This window comes from Hyla sarda, chromosome 7 (genome assembly GCF_029499605.1).
Source record: "Hyla sarda isolate aHylSar1 chromosome 7, aHylSar1.hap1, whole genome shotgun sequence".
Taxonomy (NCBI): domain Eukaryota; kingdom Metazoa; phylum Chordata; class Amphibia; order Anura; family Hylidae; genus Hyla; species Hyla sarda.
Window position 1 is genome coordinate 124,352,250 of NC_079195.1, and position 15,003 is coordinate 124,367,252.

The 15,003-nt window shown below is 42.6% G+C and overlaps 1 long non-coding RNA gene across 2 annotated transcripts in view; it reads right to left on the reverse strand.

Moving 5' to 3' along the window:
• The window catches only part of LOC130282434 (uncharacterized), an 85,539-nt gene that overhangs the window by 63,780 nt on the left and 6,756 nt on the right, over nt 1–15,003 (reverse strand). For both annotated transcript variants that reach the window (XR_008846380.1, XR_008846379.1), the window contains exon 2: nt 8,981–9,065. This is a non-coding gene — a long non-coding RNA (uncharacterized LOC130282434). The remainder of the gene's footprint in view (nt 1–8,980; nt 9,066–15,003) is intronic.

Genomic DNA, 15,003 nt, shown 5'->3' on the forward strand with positions numbered 1-15,003 from the left:
AAAAATGGTAAATTTGGGGGGGGGGGGGGAACTGCACTTTAGTGAAAAAAATGTTTCATTTACATATCCGACTAACGAAAAGTCGTCAAACACCTGTGGGATGTTAAGGCTCACTGGACCCCTTGTTACATGCCTTGAGGGGTGTAGTTTCCAAAATGGTATGCCATGTGTTTTTTTTTTTGCTGTTCTGGCACCATAGGGGCTTCCTTAATTTGACATGCCCCTCAAAAACCATTTCAGCAAAATTCACTCTCCAAAATCCCATTGTTGCTTCTTCCCTTCTGAGCCCTCTACTGCGCCCGCCGAACACTTGACATACACATATGAGGTATTTCCTTACTCAAGAGAAATTGGGTTACAAATTTGGGGGGGGCTTTTTCTCCTATTACCCCTTGTAAAAATTCAAAAACTGAGTCTACAAGAATATGCGAGTGTAAAAAATGAAGATTTAGAATTTTCTCCTTCACTTTGCTGCTATTCCTGTGAAACACCTAAAGGGTTAACACACTTACTGAATGTCATTTTTAATACTTTGAAGGGTGCAGTTTTTATAATGGGGTAATTCTAATATGAAGGCCCTTCAAAACCGCTTCAACACTGAACTGGTCCCTGAAAAATTCCAATTTTGAAAATGTTGTGAAAAATTGGAAAATTGCTGCTGAACTTTGAAGCCTTCTGATGTCTTCCAAAAGTAATGAAAAGTAAAAGCATCCCAGAGTTATTAATGCTTAAAGTGACAGTGGTCAGAGTGCAAAAAACGCTCTGGTCCTTAAAGTGAAAATGGACTTGGTCCTTAAGGGGTTAAGAAATGATTTTCAAAAAATTTCCCTCAGAGTGGGGCAGACAGAACAGCGGCTCAATTTGGTCGAGGATAATTTGTCAGATTGTAACAAACAGATGACTAAAACTATTAAAGAGAATACCATGATAACTACCAAATTGGACGATATTGAAAACAGTCTAAAACGGAATAATATTTGTTTTTTGGGATTCCTGGAAAAAGCGTAAGGTTCTAATGCTACTGAATTTATTGAAAAGTGGATTGTTGCACAGTTTAGTCAAGAGTTATTGTCATCAGTGTTTGTTATTGAACGGGCACATCGAGTTCGACCTAAACCGTTTCCACCAGTTCGGCCTCTGCGGCCAATCTTAGCCCGGATAGGGATAAGGAGACAATTATCCATTAAGCACGAGACTGTCAAGAATTACAATACAATGTGTCCCGTATTTCCCTATTCTTGGACTATTCCACTGAAGTCCAAAAGCTTAGGACAAAGAAAAAATACGTTAAAAAGAGACTTCAGCAGTTATCTATCCCTTATGCTGCCAGATTAAGAATAGTTGCGTTTGAGTCTATATACTTTTTTGATAAAGCTGAAGAAGCCAATGAATGGCTGGACCTAAATGAGAACCGAATTACCCCATAGAGATAGCCATATGTTTGCTGAAAAAATGCAGAGGGACCAGATCAGAGAGGAAAATAGGGATATAATATTTAAGAATGGATTAGGGGTTAAATAATAACCCTGGGTTAAAATGTATTTACTAATAAAAGTAAATTTTTTATTTTTAAGCTGGCAATTAAAAAGAATATATGAGTTTGGGGCAGGAGTGGAGGGCAATAGGTAATCCATAAAAAAAAAAAAAACAGTGTAAACAATAATACAAATAAGTGATATAGCCTCGTGCGGAAATGTCCAAATTATAAAAATATATAGTTAATTAAACCTCATGGTCAATGGGGTACGCACAAAAAAAGTCCAAAATAGCGTATTTTTGGTCACTTTTTATATCATGAAAAAATGAATAAAAAGGATCAAAAAGTCTAATCAATACAAAAATGGTACAGCTAAAAACTTTAGATCACGCCGCAAAAAAATTAGCCCTCATACCGCCCCGTACGTGGAAAAATAAAAAAAGTTATAGGGGTCAGAAGATGACAATTTTAAATGTATACATTTTCCTACATGTAGTTATGATTTTTTCCAAAAGTAAGACAAAATCAAAATGATATAAGAAAAGTATTGTTTTAATCGTATGGACCTAAAGAATAAAGAGAATGTGTAATTTTAACCAAAAAATTTACTGCGTAGAAACGGAAGCCCCAAAAATTTACAAAATGGCATTTGTTTCTTCAATTTTGTCGCACAACGATTTATTTTTCCATTTTGCCGTAGATTTTTGGGTAAAATGACTGATGTCATTACAAAGTAGAATTGGTGTCGCAAAAAATAAGTCATCATATTGATTTTTAGTTGTAAAATTGAAAGGGTTATGATTTTTACAAAGTAAGGAGGTAAAAACGAAAGTGCAAAAACGGAAAAACCCTCCGTCCCCAAGGGGTTAATAAGATTTTCTATGATACTAGATCACTTTCTGATCACTCCCCTCTGCAGGTCAAGCTTAGGATACAAAAAGAAAGTCCTGGTAGGACTTTGTGGAAATTAAATCCATATTGGTTGAGAACACTCAGAATATGAGGGATTTGATAAAGGAATTTTTCTTATACAGTGGTCCCTCAACATACGATGGTAATTTGTTCCAAACGACCCATCGTTTGTCGAATCCATCGTATGTTGAGGGATTTGTGCAATGTAAAGTATAGGAAGTTATACTCACCTGTCCCTGCCGCTCCAGACTGCGTCCTCACCGCTCCCAATGCTGTCCCAGGGGCTCCCGATGCTTCGGCGTCTTCTTCGGGATCCTCCGGCTTTTTCCTCATCTTCTCCGGTGTTGGGGCCTCGCTTTCTGGTGACGTTATTACGTTGCGGCACCGGGATGGCGTGCGCACGACGTAATAACGACGCAGGAAAGCAAGGCCCGGACCCCGGAGAAGATGCAGAAAACGCCGGAGGATCGCGAAGTGGACCCGGAGCAGCGGGGATAGGTAAGTGAACCTGTCCGGGATGCTTAAACTGCTATCCGAGAGCAGCTTAAGCATATTGCGCTGTCGTATAGCAGTTAATGCGATGGCCCCGACATATAAAAGCATCGAATGTCGATGCTGACATCGACATGCGATGGCCTCTGAGAGGCCATCATATGTCGATTTGATCATATGTCGGGGCCATCGCATGTCGGGGGGGGTTACTGTATAATGAAAATACGGCATCACCGCAAACAGTATGGGACTCTATGAAGTTACGTAAAGCTCAGGCTGATTTGAGAATACATTTATTGGAGGCAGCAAATAATAGAAGAATGATGCAGAAGCAAGTGTTGTATTCAGAAGGGGAAGCAGTGGGGCAAATGCTTGCCAATATTGTTAGAGCACAAGAACCTCCATCTAATATACCAGTACTGATTGACGAAAATGGGGCTAAAACTAGTAAAGAAATATTAAAAGCCCTAGCAAAATATTACTTGCAATTGTATGAATCCAGAGCGATGTAGGGTTCTAATCAGACAGTGACATTTTTTAAAGAAATAAAGCTCCCTAAGCTATCACAAGTGGAAAGAGATTATTTAGAAGCAGAACTTACATTACAAGAGTTAAAGCAGGCAGCTAATATGGCCCCCAAATAAAAAATCATTAGGAGTAGATGGTTTGCCAGCAGAAATTTATAAAAAATATGGGGATGTTCTTTTACCCAAACTATTAGACACCTTTAACCATGCACTAAGGGAGGGATTCCTCACAAGGCAAATGCGAGAGGCGATTATCGTGGTTATACCTAAGAAGGGAAAGGACCCCCAACTACATGCATCATATAGGCCGATTTCACTGTTTTGTAGTGATGTTAAAGGGGTATTCCAGGATTTTTTTTTATTTGACTATGCTACAGGGGCTGTAAAGTTAGTGTAGGTTGCAATGCGGCCGAGACCTGACTCACTAGTCAGCTGATAACAGGAAGCCTGTCTGCTTCAATGGAAGAGAGATCAATCTGCAACTAATGCAACAGCTGTAGGCACCCTGATTGAAACCCACAGGTATTTTTAATGGATGCAACTCATTTATGTTTCAATGGATGGGGTGGCTGATGTGTGGGAGGGAGGGAAATAGAATTGTGGGATTTGTAGTCAAAAAAGAAAAGTCAAACAGGAAATACCAGTTCACAAAAAGCTAGCCACAGTGTTATGGTAATCTCACAACATAGCCATTTATCCCCAAGGCAAGCGCAGATCCTTCCTAAGCATGTCCATTACTGCCTGCCAGGTACGTAATAAAATCACCTTATGGTGGATAACCCCTTTAAATTATTGGCTAAAATACTGGCGACACACCTGAATAAAGTAATAGCAACATTGATACACATTGATCAAACAGGGTTTATCCTAACTAGATCAGCTTCGTCTAATATTAGACGTCTTTTTCTTAGTATACAGGTTCCTCCGGACTCCCACAAAGACAGGGCCATATTTTCCTTAGATGCACAAAAAGCATTTGATTTGGTTGAATGGCCCTGTCTTTGGGCGACTCTGGAGGAAATGGGCTTTGGCCCTAGATTTATATCGTGGATTAAGTTGTTATATAAAGACCCGACAGCATGTGTAAGAGCGAATGGGCAAGTCTCCGATGGATTTCCATTATCTCGAGGTACGAGACAGGGGTGTCCCGTCTCCTCTGTTATTTGCGATCATAATGAACCACTGGCAGAATATATTCGTTCTGCTCCCGATATAGAGGAATTTCAGAATGGAACATATGTGAATAAGATTGCCCTATACGAGGATGATGCATTATTATTTTTAAATGACATAGGTACTTTGCTTAAGGCTGCAATCGATACATTTCTCGATATGGAAGTCTCTCGGGGATTATAATAAATTGGAAAAAATATTTTTTAATGCTGCTTGATCGCTCTCTCACTCATATTCAAATAAATGAAAACTTAACAATAACATGTGTCTCGCAAATTAAATATTTGGGAATAGAAGTCACACCTCTAGTTCAAGATTATCAAAAGATAAATATGATCCCTTTGTTAAATCGGTTTAAAACTAAAAGCACAGCTTGGCGTAAATTAAATTTGTCTCCAGTAGGTAGAATAAATCTCATAAAAATGAACTTAATGCCGCAGCTGCTATATCTCTTACATAATTCACCAATGAATATGGAATGGAATAAAATAAGCATAACAACGTCCTAAACACGAGGGGGGATTTGCCTTGTCTAATCCATAATGGTATTTTTTGGCTGCGCAATATTGGCCTGTCCAAACATTTTGAAGGATGGGACAGGCCAGATTTTGGGAATAGTATTAGTGCTATTTTAAGCAGTACCTTCCCATGTATTAATTTAGTAGTGTCGCTTGAGAAGCGCAGCTGTAAAGGGATGGGAAAATCAACAAATACTGGCTTTTTACAAATGGCGGTTGGAAACGGGTGTTACTCTGGATCAGTGGAGATCTATATTAAATTGAAAAATTTTCCAAACCAAGCTTTGAGGGAAGGGGCGAGACTATCGCAGAGATATATTCTTTATAGAGTGTATCAGGCCCCGGCCTTCCTCTTAAAAATTGGTTATATAAAAGACGCTAAATGCTGTCGTTGTCCTCACCGAGGAGCAAACTTTATTCATATGTTCTGGGAATGCCCATCTATTCACAACTACTGGGAAATATATATTGGAGAGATATTCAAGCTTAGTATACCTAAAGAAATCAGGATATGTATTTTGGGTTGCCTGGATGATTTATTGGTTGAGGAAAATATTAAAACTGCCCTGGGGAGATTATTATATAATGCCAGGAAGTTGATAGCTCAGTTCTGGAAAAATTCAAATCCGCCGAATTAGAATACATTTCTCGAGAAGATGGAAAAGATAGTTGCATGGGAAAAAGTTATATATAATAAAAGAGGAAATGAAGACAAATTTAATCGGATATGGGAAAGATGGATAAATAGAAAATTAGTTTGTATTGGGAAATATAATCAATGTTAGTAATAAGGGAAAGGGATCTCCCCCTCCCCCCCCCCTTTTTTTTTTTTTTTTTTACTAGGACCATGACTAAATGATTTGAAACAATTATGTGTGCATTGATGTTTTGTTCCCACTGAGGGAAAAGAGCATTTAATAAAAGGTATATATTTAAAAAAAAAAGGGGTACCTGGTGAAAAACTCGTTTTTTAAAATCAACTAGTGCCAGAACGTTAAAGGATACTCCAAAGGATAGGGGATAAGATGTCTGACCGCGGGGGTCCCACCACTGGGGACCCCTGCAATCTTGCATTGGGCACCCACCTCTTTGAGCTGCACGCCGTGCTGCCAGCTTACAAACTTCCGGGTGCCAACCACACGGCCGGAGTATTGTGACGTCAAGACTACGCCCCTGTGTGATGTCACGCCCCGCCCCCACTATGCAAGTGGGAGTGAGGTGACTGGTGAGGTGAAAAAAAATAATTTACGCCATCTACTTTGTGGTCAAACTAACAAGTTATTTTGATACTTTAGGTCTGCCTGATTAGAGCAATACTAAATTTGTATAGTTTCCGTCACATTTTACTAATTTAAAAAAAATTCTACACATTTTTACTTTTTTTTTTATTGCCATTTTCCAACTCCTGTAACTTTTTTATTTTTTCATATACGAGGCTGTGATGGCTCAATTTTTGCGCTGTAATCTGCTCTTTGTATAGATACCCTGTTGGTATTGATCTGACTTTTAAATTTGATAAATCTTCCCCTATGCCCTTAAATATAACCCTGCCAGACATCATGCCATACACTGTTTCATCTGTTTGGCAGAATCCCACCCTTGTGGTGACCTCCCCCGGACCCCTAAGCCCCCCCCCCCCCCCAGACTCATCTTTGTCCTCTAAGGGCTTGCCCACACTGCGCACATTCAGTCGGCAGAATTCTGCCTGCAGCAGGCGCCACCTAAGTCCTCAGTAATAGGACCACGCTGACAGCAATGCAGTGTGGCAGAATAAACATGTTCATTCTTTGGGAAGACGTCCATTGCTCCAGCATAATTCCATTGTGGCAATTCCACAGTATACACAGAGAAACAGAATCCCATTTTAAACAATAGGACTCTGCTGCTAGTGGATTTCCACAGTGAAATTATGCCAGCCGAATGTCCGCAGTGTGGATGAGCGCTTAGTCCCCCCAGACCTCTTAGTTCTCCTCCAGATCCCCCTTTTACCCTTGTTTGGAACCCTTAGTCCAGTGGTGTCCAAACTGTAGCCCTCCAGATGTTGCAAAACTACAGTTCCCAGCATGCCCGTTCCATTGGCTGTCCGGGCATGCTGGGAGTTGTAGTTTTGTAACATCTGGAGGGCTACAGTTTGTACACCACTGCCTTAGTCACTCTCAGACCCTCTGTTATCCTCCTCCAGCCACTAAGTCCCCCCCAGATCCCCTTGTCTCCTTCTCCACCACACTTTTCTGCCCTCCTCCCCGACTCCTCTATAATTATTAAAACTTCTCTGCCATCAACCACACACACACACACACACACACACCTCTTTGATGCTTTATTATCTTCTAAACCCCTCCCCCCCCGACCCCTCTGTTATTTTCTACACTCCAATTACAGCCCCTCCCTCATTCCATACTGCTCTTTCGCTCCCCCATCCTCCTTTTCACCCACCTTCTCACCTTGTGGGGAGGACAGCTGAAGCAGCTCTGTGGCGGCGGGATGTCGTCCTCCTCCTCCTCCATCCAGGGTACGGACCGTGACGTTAGGTGCCTGCGTCGTGTGCTGCGTCCCTGCCTGTTAACTCATCGCTGGTGTAATAAAGAAAACTGTGTCCCTGTAGCAGAATGTGATTCTCCTCCACAGGGACACAGTTTCCTTTATAACACCGGCCTGGAGCGAGGTCCCCTTCAGTGCCGAAGGGGAGGAGAGCGGCAAGGTCCGCATATGCTTTATTAAAAGAAAAAGTGCAAGGGCAGATGAACGGCCCCTGTAAATATGCCACTACCGCCTCCTGACATTCGGGGCTCCTTTGCTGACATATGGGGCTCAGGCCCTGGATAATTTGACTTAGTGACGCCCCTGCCGTGAATGGTGAGGGAGAAAGCGTGAGAAAGGTGAGGGAGTGGAGAAGTGGAGGAGCGGAACAGCTGACAGCTTCCTCTTCACCATGCTGTCAGCTGTCAGGCAATTACTCCGCAGGCAAAACAAGGCGTGCGCACGAATCGCGGGGCTTCAGTCCCGGCCTGAAGTTCAGGGCCGGGACTGAAGTCCCGCGATTCGTGCGCACGCCTTGTTTTGCGCATTATCGGCAGGTTAGAAGCCGATACCGATAACGGGAAAAAACGTGAATATCGGCCGATAATATCGGCCGTGCCGATAATCGGTCGATCCCTAATATATATTTTTTTACATTTACAAAATTTACCGTATGGGATTGATAATATTATACTTTATTAGTTCAGACAATTATTAATGCGCCGATACCATATATGTTTACATACATATCAATGCAGTTCAACTGAACACCATTGTTGTGTGTGCTATTCTATCAATGACAAAGCCATGGTCCCTAGGGAAGCAGAGGTAAGCCCTCAGGCTACCTCTACAGTGGATTGCCCAGCAACTCCCAATCCCCCCGATCGCATAGCAACTACAAGACCCTTTAGAGGCCGCTGTCAGCATTTACAGCGGCGATCCAAAGGTTTAATAGCCACATACGGTGAAGTCCGCATGCCTACTATAAGCGGCGATCACCAGCTACTGAAATCAGCTGGAGGCCACCGGGCATGGAGCAGGCTCAAGTCAGAAGCCGCTCCATACACCCTGAGCACGTATTTGTCGGGGGCGTTCAGGTCCAGCCCTGCTTGCCCAAAGTAGGGCTAAAGACTTGAGAAATTCACCTGCGCGGCCCCCAGGAACTGCATGTCCCGGTCGTTGGGCAATAGGATTTCCACAACCCTGACACCATTCCCTGCATTTAATGTGCTTTCTATCTGAGAGCCCCAGGATTCCACAGAATCATACTTGACTTCTTGTGTAGAACACTGGGGCATGTACATTGTAGATGTTTGTTTTTCAAAAGAATTGGCTTTGGTCATGTTAGAGAAGAGCCATACCTTTTATTTGGAGAGGATACCTTTTTTCTTCCTGACAGTTCTGCTCTGCAAAGTGATTCTGCCCTTTAGCTGTTTCTGTAAACACCTGTGGTAGAAATAATCCAATAATAATATCAATTCATTAGCACTGTAAGAGACAGTACTCTTTCACTCAGAGCTAAAAGTCAATAAAAGAAAATAATGTAAGCATTTCAACATGGGGTCATTTAACCCCTTAACCCCTTAACCCAGCCAATTTTCACTGTAGGACCCGACCATTTTTTGCACATCTGACCACCGTCACTTTAAACATTAATAACTCTGGAATGCTTTAACCTTTCATTCTGATTCCAAGATAGTTTTTTCGTGACATATTCTACTTTATGTTAATGGTAAAATTTTGTCGATACTTGCATCATTTCTTGGTGAAAAATTCCAAAATTTGATAAAAAAATTTAAAATTTTGCATTTTTTTTTTTTTACTTTGAAGCTCTCTGCTTGTAAGGAAAATGAATATTCAAAATAAATTATATATTGATTCACATATACAATATGTCTACTTTATGTTTCCATCATAAAGTTGACATGTTTTTACTTTTGGAAGATACCAGAGGGCTTCAAAGTATAGCAGCAATTTACCAATTTGTCACAAAATTTTCAAAATCGAAATTTTTCAGGGACCAGTTCTGTTTTGAAGTGGATTTGAAGGGCTTTCATATTAGACATACCCCACAAATGACCCTATTATAAAAACTGCACCCCTCAAAGTATTCAAAATGACAATCACAAGGTTTATTAACCCTTTAGGTGTTTCACAGGAATAGCAGCAAATTGAAGGAGAAAATTCAAAATCTTTATTTTTTACACAGGCATGTTCTTGTAGACCCAGTTATTGAATTTATACAAGGGGTAAAAGGAGAGAAATCTTCCCAAAATGTGTAACCAAATATCTCTTGAGTAAGAAAATACCTCATATGTGTATGTCAAGTGTTCGGCGGGCGCAGTAGAGGGCTCAGAAGGGAAGGAGCGACAGTGGGATTTTGGAGAGTGAGTTCTTCTGAAATGGTTTTTGGGGGCATGTCACATTTAGGAAGCCCCTATGGTGCTAGAACAGCAAAAAAAAAACAAAAAAAAACATAGCATGCTATTTTGGGAACTACACCCCTCAAGGCACGTAACAAGGGGTCCAGTGAGCCTTAACACCCCACAGGTGTTTGACGACTTTTCGTTAAAGTTGGATGTGAAAATTATATATTTTTTTTCACTAAAATGCTAGTTTTCCCTCAAATTTTTACAAGGGATTATAGGACAAAATGTCCCTCAAAATTTGTAACCCCATTTCTTCTGAGTATGGTAATACCCCATATTAGGACGTAACATTATTTGCGAGCGAACTACAATGCTCAGAAGAGAAGGAGTCACATTTGGCTTTTGAAAAGTAAATTTTGCTGAAATGGTTTTTGGGGGGCATGTCCCATTTAGAAAGCCACTATGGTGCCAGGACAGCAGAAAAAAACAACCCACATGGCATACTTTTTTGGAAACTACACCCCTAAAGGCACGTAACAATGGGTCCAGTGAGCCTTAACACCCCACAGGTGTCTGGCGACTTTTCGTTAAAGTTGGATGTGTAAATGATTATTTTTTTTCACTAAAAAGCTAGTTTTCCCTCAAATAAATTTTTTTTACCAGGGGTAATAGGACAAAATGCCCCCGAAAATTTGTAACCCCATCTCTTCTGAGTATGGAAATACTCCACGTGTTGACGTCAAGTGCTCTGCTAGCACACTACAATGCTCAGAAGAGAAGGAGCGCCATTGAGCTTTTGGGGAAAAAAATTGTTTGGAATGGAAGTCAGGGGCCATGACCGTTTACAAAGCCCCCCCGTGGTGCCAGAACAGTGGACCCCCCCCCAAACTACACTCCTCACAGAATTTAATAAGGGGTGCAGTGAGTATTTACACCCCACTGACGTTTGACAGATCTTTGGAACAGTGGGCTGTGCAAATGAAAAATAAAATTTTTCATTTTCACGGACCACTGTTCAAAAAATCTGGCAGACACTTGTGGGGCGTAAATGCTCACTGTACCCCTTACTACATTATGTGAGGGGTGTAGTTTCAAAAATGGGGTCACATGTGGGGGGGGGGGCATTGTTCTGGCACTATGGGGTCTTTGTAAACACACGCCTTCAATTCCGGACAAATTTTCTCTTCAAAAGCCTAATGGCGCGCCTTCTCTTCTGAGCATTGTAGTTCACCCGCAGAGCACTTTACATCTACACGTGGGATATGTTCTTACTACAAATTCTGGGGGGCTTTTTTTCTATTTTCCCTTGTGAAAATGAAAAATGTAGGGTAACACCAGCATGTGGGTATTTCTTTTTTTGCGTTTATGTCAGAACCGCTGTAAAATCAGCCACCCCTGTGAAAATCACCAATTTAGGCCTCAAGTGCGCTCTCACTCCTGAGCCTTGTTGTGCACCCGAAGAGCATTTTACGCCCTTATATGGGGTATTTACGTACTCAGGAGAAATTGTGTTACAAATTTAGGGGGTCTTTTTTTCCTTTTAACGCTTGCGAAAATAAAAAGTATGGGGCAACACCAGCATGTTAGAGTAAAAATGTTTATTTTTTTATACTAACAAGCTGGTGTAGCCCCCAACTTTTCCTTTACATAAGGGGTAAAAGGAGAAAAAGCCCCCAAAATTTGTAGTGCAATTTCTCCCAAGTACAGAAATACCCCATATGTGGCCCTAAACTGTTTCCTTGAAATACGACAGGGCTCCGAAGTGAGAGAGCTGGATGCGCATTTGAGGACTAAATTAGGGATTGCCTAGGGGTGTACATAGGGGTATTCTACGCCAGTGATTCCCAAACAGGGTGCCTCCAGCTGTTGCTAAATTCCCAGCATGCCTGGACAGTCAGTGGCTGTCCGGAAATGCTGGGAGTTGTTGTTTTGCAACAGCTGGAGGCTCCGTTTTGGAAACACTGCCATACAATACGTTTTTCGTTTTTTATTGGGGGGGGGGGGGGCACAGTGTAAGTGGTGTATATGTAGTGTTTTACTCTTTATTATGCGTTAGTGTAGTGTAGTGTTTTTAGGGTACATTCGCACTGGCGTGTTACGGTGAGTTTCCCGCTAGGAGTTTGTGCTGCGGCGAAAAATTTGCCACAGCCCAAACTTAAAGCAGGAAACTTACTGTAAACCTGCCTGTGTGAATGTACCCTGTACGTTCACATGGGGGGGGCAAACCTCCAGCTGTTTCAAAACTACAACTCCCAGCATGTACTGACAGACCGTGCATGCTGGGAGTTGTACTTTTGCAACAGCTGGAGGCACACTGGTTGGAAAACCTCAGTATTTTCCAACCAGTGTGCCTCCAGCTGTTGTAAAAGTACAACTCCCAGCATGTACTGATCACCGAAGGGCATGCTGGGAGATGTAGTTATGCAACAGCTGGAGGTACGCAACTACAACTCCCAGCATGCCGAGACAGCTGTTTGGGCATGCTAGGAGTTGTAGTTTTGCAAGATCTGGAGGGCTACAGTTTAGAGACCACTGTATAGTGGTCTCAAACTGTAGCCCTCCAGCTGTTGCAAAACTACAAATTCCAGCATGCCCAAACAGCTTTCTGGGCATGCTGGGAGTTGAAGTTTTGCAATATCTGTAGGGCTACAGTTAGAGACCACTGTATAGTGGTCTCAAACTGTACCCTCCAGATGTTGCTAGGCAACTCACCGGCTTCCGCAGGATCCAGCCGCACGATATTGCCGCCCGCCCAACTCCGTCGCCCGCTGCCTCCGTCGCCCCCCCCCCGTTCTTCCCCACCTATTGTGGGTGGAGAGGACGGGGAAAACGAAAGTTAACCCCCCGCCCCCGATCTGCTATTGGTCGTCGCTTCTGGCGATCAATAGCAGGGATAGGAGGGGTGGCACCCCTGCCACCTCACTCCTATCCCTTCAGGGGGATCATAGGTGTCTTAGACAACCGCGATCCCCCTTATATTACGGGTCACTATAATCCCGTAATGACCCGGAATCGCGCAAATCGCAAGTGTGAATTCACTTGCGATTTGCCGCGATCGCCGACATGGGGGGGGGGGGGGGGGGGGGTGGGTCTGATGCCCCCCGGGCGTTTGCACGGGATGCCTGCTGAATGAATTCTCCATGACGTACGCGTCCGTCATGGGTCCTTAAGAGGTTAAAGAGTAGCTCCCACCATCCTTTTTTTTTTCTGTCCCTGCCTATTGCCCATCTATCCCTAACCCCCTCCCTGCCTTTAAATTTTTTTTTTTACTATATTAAAAATGCCCTTTTGTCTGCCTGGTAGTGTGCTCACTACCAGGCAGACTTCCCCAGCAGGCGCAACGTCACTGATGCCTGCTGGGGCCGACACTTCCGCCCTTAGTTTACTATACAGGGTGCCTCCAGCTGTTTCACCACTACAACTCCCAGCTTGCCCTGACATGTATTGGCTGTCAGGGCATGCTGGGAGTTGTAGTGGTGAAACAGCTGGAGGCACCCTGTGTTGAAAACAATAAGTTAGGGGCTACCGCATTCCCCCCCCCCCCCCCACTGTAGAAAACCCCGAACCCCACTCTCCCCCAACCCCCATGTTAAAAACCCTGAAACCCGCTGTCCCCCAACCCCCGTGTTAAAAACCCCAAACCCCACTGTCCCCAACCCCCGTGTTAAAAACCCCGAACCCAGCTGTCCCCCAGCTGTCTTAAAAACCCCGAATCCCGCTCTCCACAAGATATACCCTAGAGTCCTGCAGAGTCCTGAGGCAGCAGAAGCGGTGTGTAAATGCCGGGAGGAAGGGCCGGCGTGTGAGGCCAGGGAGCCAATGCGCTCTCAGCACTCGCTCCTGTCTGGCTGAATGAATTTGGACCGATTGCACGGCCGGCATCGGTCCAAATTCAGGCGTGACTTCAAGCCAGCCTGCAGCCGGCAACTAGGAGGGAGACCCCCTATGTAAATTACAACATATTAATTTTTAAAAAAATTACGAAAATATATTAGAGATATGTTGTAGTACATATATACTACAACATATAAAAAAAAAATTTCAGTGTAGGACCCGGCCATTTTTTGCACATCTGACCACTGTCACTTTAAGCATTAATAACTCTGGGATGCTTTTACCTTTCTCTCTGATTCCGAGAATGCTTTTTCGTGACATATTATACTTTATGTTAGTGGTAAATTTTCGTCGATACCATTTGATGAAAAAATTGAAAATGTTATTTTTTTTTACTTTGAAGCTCTCTGCTTGTAAGGAAAATGAATATTCCAAATAAATTATATATTGATTCACGTATACAATGGGGGACATTTACTAATCTAGTCTATTCTGGGTATGCTTATAGACCAGCGTATGTAGTAGTCTCCTGCCTATTGTGCTCCTAATTTATCAAAGTTCTCACAGCCCTTGATAAATTCTGAGCTCAGACTTCAGGGTCTACAGCTTAAACTGCATTTAGACCTGCTCCAACATGGTCTGACATTTCAGCGTATTTTGGGCAGATGCGACTTGTCGCACAAAAGTCGCACTTGATAAATTCAGCACCAATGCATTTTCCAATGCATTTCCGTCTAAAATAGACTTGCATGCATCATGTTCTAAAAATCCTCTACAGCAAAAGTCGCAGAAAAGTCGCACATATTTAGACTGCGACTTTTTGTGCGACAAATTTAGACAGGAAAAACCAGTCTAACTCCTTTGATAAATCTCCCCCAATATGTCTACTTTATACTTGCATCATAAAGTTGACATGTTTTTAGATTTGGAAGACATCAGAGGGCTTCAAAGTTCAGTACCAATTTTTCACAAAATTTTAAAAATCTGAATTTTTCAGGGACCAGTTCAGTTTTGAAGTGGATTTGAAGGGCCTTCATATTAGAAATACCCCACAAACGACACCCTTCAAAGTAATCAAATTGACATTCAGTAAGTGTGTTAACCCTTTACGTGTTTCACAGGAATAGCAGCAAAGTGAAGGAGAGAATTCAAAATCTTCATTTTTTACACTTGCAAGTGTT